We start from the raw sequence: 8,939 nt of genomic DNA, 5'->3' as shown, positions 1-8,939 counted from the left end.
ACCTAACGAACTCGGATCGTTTTTATCGAAAACTATATAAAGAGAACAAAAAAATCTCATCGGCCAACGAACGCGCGAACTAAGTAAAATGAAAAAGAAAAAGAAGAAGACCAATCACCCCATGCACACAAACAGCGACACAAAAGAGACGAAGATAACACAAAAAACAGGACTGCGCGTCCTCATAGGTACTGCACTAATGATCAATGAACTCACTTGATTGTTCAAAAATCAAATCGAATTGATTTAAAGTAATTGCCAATGTGTAGAAACAATTTAAACCGTTAATAGTTGGCGACGACCCGAACACAACGTGGACAATTTTTAAAGGCAGAAATAAATAAAACAAAACAAAAAAATAACAAGAACATTAAAAAATAGAATTCACAAAAAAGGACCTATATCTCCCACACATACTTAAAAAAAAATCAAGTAAACACGCAACATGGAACGAACTCACCAGATGATAGTTGATAATCCTTCACTCGCAGAAATTTTTCGCTTTCAAAGATGAAGAAGTCCACCTTCCATCTTTGAAACACAACCGCCACCGATCACTCGCAAACCAACATCACTAAACCAATGAGCTTCCCACCCAACACCCAGACTCGGTAGTCAACACCACCCACCACCGTTAGAGCACAGCGCCAGCATGTCATCTGTTTACCAACAAAGCGCGATGACACCAAACACTGACGATGCTCTCTCTCCCTTACTCAAAACGAACAAACGTCACTGATGGACGGCGGACGCCACTCCTCAGCCCTGCAGGAAAGTGAAGCCTCCGTTTGACACTTGCACAAATGATGCACGGTTGCAACGCGCCGACCACACTTCGATGGATGAATGAAAAAAAAAAAGGAAAAAAAGAAAAACACCGGACCACCGAAACTTTATTCCAAGAACAGGCGGAAAAACCCTTGTTGTTGGAAAACCTTCATCTTCCCGGGCAACTTCTATAAAACGTCCACATTTCGAGCACACAACCAACACCAAAAACTTCCGAAAACACTACAAAATCACGAAAATCCCGGCGCACCGCAAAGCAATCAACCGCTCGTGGGCAATGTTGCCAGGCTTCCTCTGTTTTCAGGGGATTGAAATATACATTTTCATCTATTAACAAAACAAATTTGAAGACATTTGGTTGTATCATTGCCGAGACATAGCTGTTTGAAGTGAGCAGTTTATAAAAACGGGTGCCACGATATCTCAACACTGCCTAGACCAAATTGGCTCAAACTTTTGATGAAGACTCGTTAAACCAGTCCTGTGTGCATGACGAAGGCCGATATTCAAAAAGTTTATTTTAAAAAAAGATAAAAATACTTTTGTGTTTTTCATATAAAAACGTTACTTAATCCGCCATTAGGTGGTTATTGCCTTCCTCACATTTTGAGTGTAATGCTAGGTAATTTCTGAGATCCGGCCTCCACAAAGTTCATAAATAACACTTAAGTGCTTATAACTTTTGATAGGGTCGTCAGATCTTCAATCTACTGAACTCGTTGGAAAGGACTTTTGATTACGTATCCAACGACAGTTCGCATGATAGATCCGGACAACGTTATCATCGAAATATATGAGATCCGGCCTCTAAAAAGTTAATAAATAACACTTAAGTGCTTATAACTTTTGATAGGGTTGTCAGATCTTCAATCTTTTGAACTCGTTGAAAAGGTCTTTCAAATACCTATCCAACGATAGGTCGCATGATGGATCCAGACAACGTTTTCATTGAAATATATGAGTTCCGGCCTTCAAAAAGTTCATAAATAACACTTAAGTGCTTATAACTTTTGATAGGGTCGTCAGATCTTCAATTTACAGAACTCGTTGGAAAGGTCTTTTGATTACCTATCCAACGATAAGTCGCATGATAGATCCGGACAACGTTTTCATCGAAATATATGAGATCCGGCCTCTAAAAAGTCCATAAATAACACTTAAGTGCTTATAACTTTTGATAGGGTTGTCAGATCTTCAATCTTTTGAACTCGTTGAAAAGGTTTTTTAAATACCTTTCTAAAAATGTATAACATGACGAGGTTTCTTACAAAAACCACCCTTTTTACAATCTTCCGGACTTTTGTTAAATTCGTTTTTTTAGCATAGCTTTTGAAGTACTTAACTAAACTTTATCATTTTCAATAGCGACTTATGGGACCCCAAGACGGATCAAATGAGACCAAAACGGTCCAAATCGGGTCAGCCAGTGCCGAGATAACTCAGTGCAAATTTTTTTGATCAACATCCCACCACACACACAGACATTTGCTCAAAATTTGATTATGAGTCAATAAGTATACATGAAGGTGGGTCTAGGAGGTCAAATTAAGAATTTCGTTTTTCGAGTGATTTTATAGCCTTTCCTCAGTAAGGTGAGGAAGGCAAAAATCGTCAGTTTTTGATTTTTGTGTTTTATAAACAAGCAAAATTAAAAAAATCGGGCTTCGTCATGCACACGAGATATGTCTTGAGAGTCTGTCACTTCCTCATTTCTGAAGCACGCATGAGATCAGTACAAAAGAAGTTTTAGGAGTTGCAATGGTATTGGTTTCCCGTCCCCAAACCACAGAGAAGCAAACTACCTAAGGTTCGTTTCCAATGGAACCAATTTTTACTAATCGAGCCCTCCCAAATAAAGAAACATTCAAATTTTTACAAACAGAAAACACCGAGAGACTTGTTTAAACGTACTTACATCTATTTGGCGAATTAATAACTATTTGGCGTCCTTATCCACTAGATGGCGTGCCTAACCTAAGTGTGTTGTGTGAGTGTCAGAGTATCCCACGGCGGCTGCTCCAACGGTGAACTGCCCGGGCAGAATCCTGGTAGGCCACCGGCATCCTTGCGCCGGCCAACCGGTGCATTCCCCGCCGCTTCCGTCGGCAGGATGTCCCCATCGCACTCCACAACCACACCACAGCTTGGTCAGCCATGATGGAAAATTTAGCAGTAGAATAGAAGAGAAGGCCTGGCGGCACATTGTTTCGATTAGACAATGCCAGATGCTAATATGAGCCCTCGATCTTCAAATTGGACGTTTAAGTGGAGTTCTTGGCTTACCGATCTCAGTGTTCAGTGCGTCTACTCAAAACGCCGCATTGCAATCCTCCGTAAAACAGTTAGTAGTTTCCTCATCCGCTCGTAGTTCGTTTTTCCACAATGTTCGACTCAGCTCTTACTAAACAGGGTTTATCACATTAGAAGCTATTTTCCCCAAGCAGTAGTCCAATATTACCTGCCCACTGTGGCGAGACGGCTGTTCTTACACAGTACCGCAGCTCAAGCACATGCCCTCAGGGGCTAATCACGCTCTAGTTAACAAAAAATTATAATTAACAAAAGAATTGCTAAAACCCACGATCTCCTTACATCGGTCAGACTTCTTGAACGCGCACTCTTCTTTTTATCACTCGATCACACTTCCAGCGAGATTCGTGGACCTCCAGCCAAAAGCAACACTAGTCTGCTTGACGCTCAACCGATAACTACTAGCGATGCTAGTGTGATGTCCGCTTTTAATGCTTCTCCCTCGTGGGCTCAATCTCAACTTTCGCTGCTCAACTGGTGTTCGGCGATAAGGAGTTATCAGTTTCAGAGAGTGAGATCCAGCGTCGTTAGGGTGGACGCGCAATTCTAAACCTTGTTTATTCTTCGATCAGCCTTCTTGTCCACAATTGTGACCAAATTTCCATCAGTCAGTTTTGATGTGCTTTCTTCTCGAATGCCTTAACTGAGATCGTGTGCACCAGGGGATTACCAGGATTGATCGTCCAACAATTGGCTATGGACAATCTTATGATGATCTTTGTATAGTGTGCGTGTTGTTTGAGTAGTGGAATTTCAAGCAAAACAATGCCAAAGGGCCGTTGTGGGTTTGTAAACAAAGAGTGTGTCCTGCTTACGCTAGAGGATGTTTACATCTGGCATGAGAGGGATACACTCTTTGTTTACAAACCCACAACGGCCCTTTGGCATTGTTTTGCTAGATTTAACAGATTGTAGTAAAGAGAATTTCAATCTGACTTTATTCAGGATGGCCAAACTGACTGTTAACGCGGACAAAGGATAATCTGCTCGATCAGGTGATCAACGGTAGGTTACAAGTCTTCAACCCAAATTTCAGCCAATTTGGTCCACCCCATCTCGAGATATCGTGGCACCCGTAAATCAACTCGGTGTTCAGAGAAAAACGCTCAGAAAGTTTGGCAGTTCCCTTTGCGCATGGCAAAATTTTGAGCTTAAATCGTTTCTTACTCAGTTTAATCATGAAGTATCTTCATGAAACTTTCAGGAGTGATTGAAAATCATCTTTTAAGTGGATTTAATAATTTTCTGAATTACGAAATTTTGTGATTTTCTACATGTATGTAACCCCTTAACCATTTTTTTCCACCTTTTGACCCCGTAATGCAAAAACTAATCAACGTAGCTCTCCCTCCTACAAGCAGTTCAATTTGGGGGCTCACAGTCCAACACCCAATTAAGATGAATCTACCTGTAGACACACACACATTCACGCGACCGCGGTTGCACCGTAAAATCAAATTTGTTAATGAAACCCGCCGATCTTTGACCGGTTTTTCCGGAACGGTTTTATGAAGCTGGGTTGAAATGAAGAGGTAAAGCAAAAGAAGTTTAAACCGAAGCGTAACCCTCTGGGTCTTAAAGACATGAACCGACGGCGGCAATCAGCAATCAATGATTCCTGCTGGCTAGCTCAGGTCCGGACGTCGCTTGGGTTCGTTCACGAATGATGCCTGTACGAAACCTGGTTTTTTTTTCGAGGTGGAAGAGAGGTGGAACATTACATACCACATTCCCACATATAGCCGGATCTAGATGACGCGCGGTGAAAGTGAAAGAAGTAAGTTACAGTGAAGAAAATGTATGAATAAAAAACTTCACATTTGTACACAGACCCGCGGCCAGTGTCAGAGTGTCGGGGTCCAAGAGCGTGGACTTGTTGCGGTTGTTCGAAGAGGGTAACACACTCTCGGCGGTGGTAGTCCAAAGAGTCATGAAATGGACGTTGAGGATGTATGACTTCTACTTAGTAAACCAAACTGTGGGTTTAATAAAAAATTGTTACTTTTAATATTATTGAAATATATCATTTCATGAAATTTGATATTTGATTTGTATCAATACTTAAATTGAAATTCATTATCATCACTCAACACTTCTTACAACAACCCAAGACGAACTGCACACGTGCAGCACACGCACGTGAAGGCAGCCCGCATGTTACGAAACACGTTCCGCACCGTCGACGGCGGCAGACGTTGTCGTCGGCGAGTGACCGGTCAATCCGGTGGCGTTCACCAGCAGCGTCGTCGAGTCGTGAGAAATGCGGAAAATTGTCTCGGAATGGACGTCGTCCATACGAGAGTTTCCATCAAAGGGATACCGGTTGAACGGAGGGCCCTTTTTCCGGCTTTCTTTTATGATGTGCTGATGTGGAGTTGTGCAATCGGTGATTATGTAATACAATAATAATAATAATAATAATAATAAATCCGTAGTAAAAACTAAAAAATATATATATATATATTTTTGGTTGGGCCCTTACAAATGAATTTTGAAACTTCCTAATTTCCTAAACTCCACCTTACTGAAAGCAATCTATAACACATTTTCCTTCATTTTAAATATATTTAGAATCTTTTATAAATACTCGGAATTTCGACAAAATCAATATAAAATTAATTAATTTTAACCTAGTTTCTCAAAATATAAACCCTTTAAAGTCTTTCAATTGCTTTTGAAAATATGTTGCCTTCCTCACCGAGGTATGGCTAGAACCCTGCTCTAAAAAACTTTTTTATAAAAAGCTCGCAGACCCACTTCACGTATACCTATCGACTCAGAATCAAAAACTGAACAAATGTCTGTATGTATGTGTGTTACCAATTATTTCTCTCAGTTTTCTCAGCATTGGCTGAAACGATTTTGGTCAAACCAGTCACATTAGACTTAGTTCAGGGTCCCATAGATTAAGTTTCAATAAAATTTAAGTTTCGATAAGTTATTGAAGATCTGGCAACTCAGTCTCAGGTTATGACCACTTAAGTGATATTTAAGTATTTTTTGAAGCCGGATCTCACTTAAATGTATGTTAACTATGTCCAGGTCCATCATCCGACCTATCGTTGGTTAGGTAATCGAAAAACCTTTCCAACGAGTCCAAAACGTTGAAAAACTGGCAACCCTGTCTCATGTTATGACCACCTAAGTGATATTTAAGTGCTTTTTTGAAGGCGGATCTCACTAACTTGTACGTAAAAAATGTCCGAAACCGCCATTCAACCCATCGTTAGTTAGTTAATAAAAAAAACCTTTCCAATGAGTCCAAAACATTGAAGATTTGGCAACCCTGTCTTATGTAATGATGTATTTTCCAAACAATGAATAATTCAGATGAAAATTATTACGAGATCTTTTATTTATGTGATTCATTTTCAGAAAGTAGTGAGGAAGGCACCAACCACACATGTGGATCAAGTTAGTTTTTGTTTTCGAAAAGTTTATCCAATTTTCATGAGAATGCCCAAGTATTGTATTATATAAGAGCGGCACTCTCGGGGTACTTGCGAAAAAATCTAACCAATCCTCTTTTTGAGTGTACTGACTTGGTGCGTCAAACGTCACTGCAAAATATAAACAAACAAAAAGTCACAAATTAAACTTGCAGCAATGTCGCTTTCGGAAATTGAGTAAGTTTGTTTTATTTTCTAATTTATACACTTATATTTAATTTACGTACCGGTAAATAAGATAATGTTATAGAATTTTTCAATTTTCCAGTGGAAACTACAATCCGATCCAGCTGGATTCAGATGGAAGCTACGAAGAAGTTGAGCATTTGCTCGTAGAGGAGAAGGAGGAGGAAGACGATACGGGTGCAATTGACAATTGACCCCTTCTTGGATGACGATGAGCAAGAGGATCTGGCCGAGGAAGATCCGCAGCCTGTGGCAGAGTGCTCGAAGCCGAAGGGGCCCAGATGCGAAAAACTCTTCTCCTTCAATGCTGTGTTCTGTCAAAAGTTGTTCCGGAACCAGCTCAGACCCAAAGAAAATTCGTCGACCAGAGTCGTTGGAGATTCGATTGAGGACGTTATCGAGTGTCTTTGGGATACAGGAAAGGATCTGGTCAAACGGCAAGTTGTCTTCCACGACAACGTCCCCAAATGGGCCGTCGATGAGAAACCCAAATTCGATGACGTAGGAAAGTTCTTCCTTTTGCAAGACATGAATGCTCGGAAGACTTACGGCATTGAAAATCTCACTGCAAGATTGCTGCTAAGGTGGCGCGACCAATTGATAAAGATTTTTGTTTTCGCGTACTCTCTGGACGTAGAAAACAAGAACCAATTCAACGATGTGTTGAAGCACTCCCTGCAAACCTGACCGTGCAGGGACAAACTCAATGCGAGACTAATCTTCTCTGGCGAACGAGCTGCACGACGGACACCCTCACCTAGAAGGCCACTTTAGTTCGTGGTTGATGTGGGCCAGTGTCATTCATGCTGCCCCCGCCCACGAGCAAGAAGGCATGAAGAAGGCACCGAACCTTCCAATCTCCAAGTATTTTCGATAGGTGGGGGTCTCAGAGGCAGCACGCTTAGATGGTGTGCATCGAGGGATGGTTGTGGCCAACACGATCAACTCCCGGAACTTGCGACAGATACGAGAGCTCAAAATGGAATCCTCTACAGCTATGGTTGTTCTTCAGGAGGCTTTCAAGAGGCTCGAAGTAATGGAAGCGGAGGCGGAAGCAAGCAATGGAATCGTTTCCGCAATGAAGACTGTGATGCAACCGGAGGAGAGTGAATTAAGCCAGCAATTGGCCGCCGAAGTCACCAATTGCTTCGATGATCATTATGTTTAAGGAATGTTTCGTGATAATATTACATTCGTGGAATAAATAAACTGGAGGGATTTGGTATTGTTTCTTTATTTTTATATAACTTATTCTTCATGGTAGAATATTGAGTCCAAATTGCTTCGGATCTTGTCCAATCCCTTTCTCTGCCAAAAAAGTTCCTCCGGCATAATAGCCACAGTGCTCGAAAAGTGGCAAACACGGGTAAATTTTGAACGGCTCACCGCATCGTGTATCACGGGAACATTCTGCCGGTGCTGCCGCCGCAAATCCTTCTAAATCAAACCGAAAACTACTTCCAGGGGATTAAAAATGGGCAATAAGCTGGAAGGAATATAAGCAAAAAGCCTCCTCAGATATTTGACGATTTACGATCGCAGTGGATCTTGGCCCCGTCCAAGATCCATACAGATTGGAATCCCGGATAGCGCTGGACTTCTTTGTTCTTGAGGGCAAATGTACGGCAGCACTCAAAGAATTTAATCCTTGTAAAAGTGCCTTCAGTCCAGAAACTATCCAGCATTCCACCGGAACCCAGAAAGCAAAGCATAGATGCACGAGGCTTGCGGCAGAACTCTCCACGATAAATCACCTTCTGGCCAACGATTCCGTACCCCTTGGTCCGCAGCATGTCACGGTTGTCAAAGCTCACCTCATCCAGAAAGACAAGATTGAACAGGTCCTACGGGAACGAGAGCAGCTCTTTGACGTAATGGACAATTTCGTCCTGACGAATTTGAATCGCACTCCGCGGCGATAATAACATTTTTAAACCAACTGTCCATTACCTTGTGTTGGAACCCTAACATCTTTAGTGTTCCGTGGTGTAAATTAGCGTAAACAAAAGCCCCCCGACAGCGGTGTGGTGATAACGTCAATTGACGTCAATTTAGAACACAACGTAGAAATCTTTGTTATTGCTGACCTTCGATCTGTGATTATTTGAGTGTTGTTTGAATATTGTGAAATGTATTTAAGTTAAGGTTCGTGCAATAAACGACCTCTTTTAAATCTAGCCTCCGGCCAGACAAGTCGTCTGGAGG

The 8,939-nt window shown here is 41.5% G+C and overlaps 1 long non-coding RNA gene and 1 pseudogene across 1 annotated transcript; both read right to left on the bottom strand.

The window, feature by feature from the left end:
* Nucleotides 1-2,691: 2,691 nt before the first annotated feature.
* Nucleotides 2,692-3,485, bottom strand: LOC119765197. The gene is made up of 4 exons (XR_005276560.1): nucleotides 3,382-3,485; nucleotides 3,248-3,323; nucleotides 3,073-3,190; nucleotides 2,692-2,980 (listed from the first exon to the last, which is right to left on the bottom strand). It is a non-coding gene; the product is annotated as an uncharacterized LOC119765197 (long non-coding RNA).
* Nucleotides 3,486-7,985: 4,500 nt separating this feature from the next.
* Nucleotides 7,986-8,662, bottom strand: LOC119769561 (annotated as a pseudogene).
* Between the last annotated feature and the right edge of the window lie 277 nt (nucleotides 8,663-8,939).

The sequence above is a fragment of the Culex quinquefasciatus genome, chromosome 1 (genome assembly GCF_015732765.1).
Source record: "Culex quinquefasciatus strain JHB chromosome 1, VPISU_Cqui_1.0_pri_paternal, whole genome shotgun sequence".
NCBI classification, from domain to species: domain Eukaryota; kingdom Metazoa; phylum Arthropoda; class Insecta; order Diptera; family Culicidae; genus Culex; species Culex quinquefasciatus.
The sequence above is the reverse complement of the archived record's forward strand: the minus strand, read 5'-3'. Positions and strand labels throughout refer to the sequence as shown.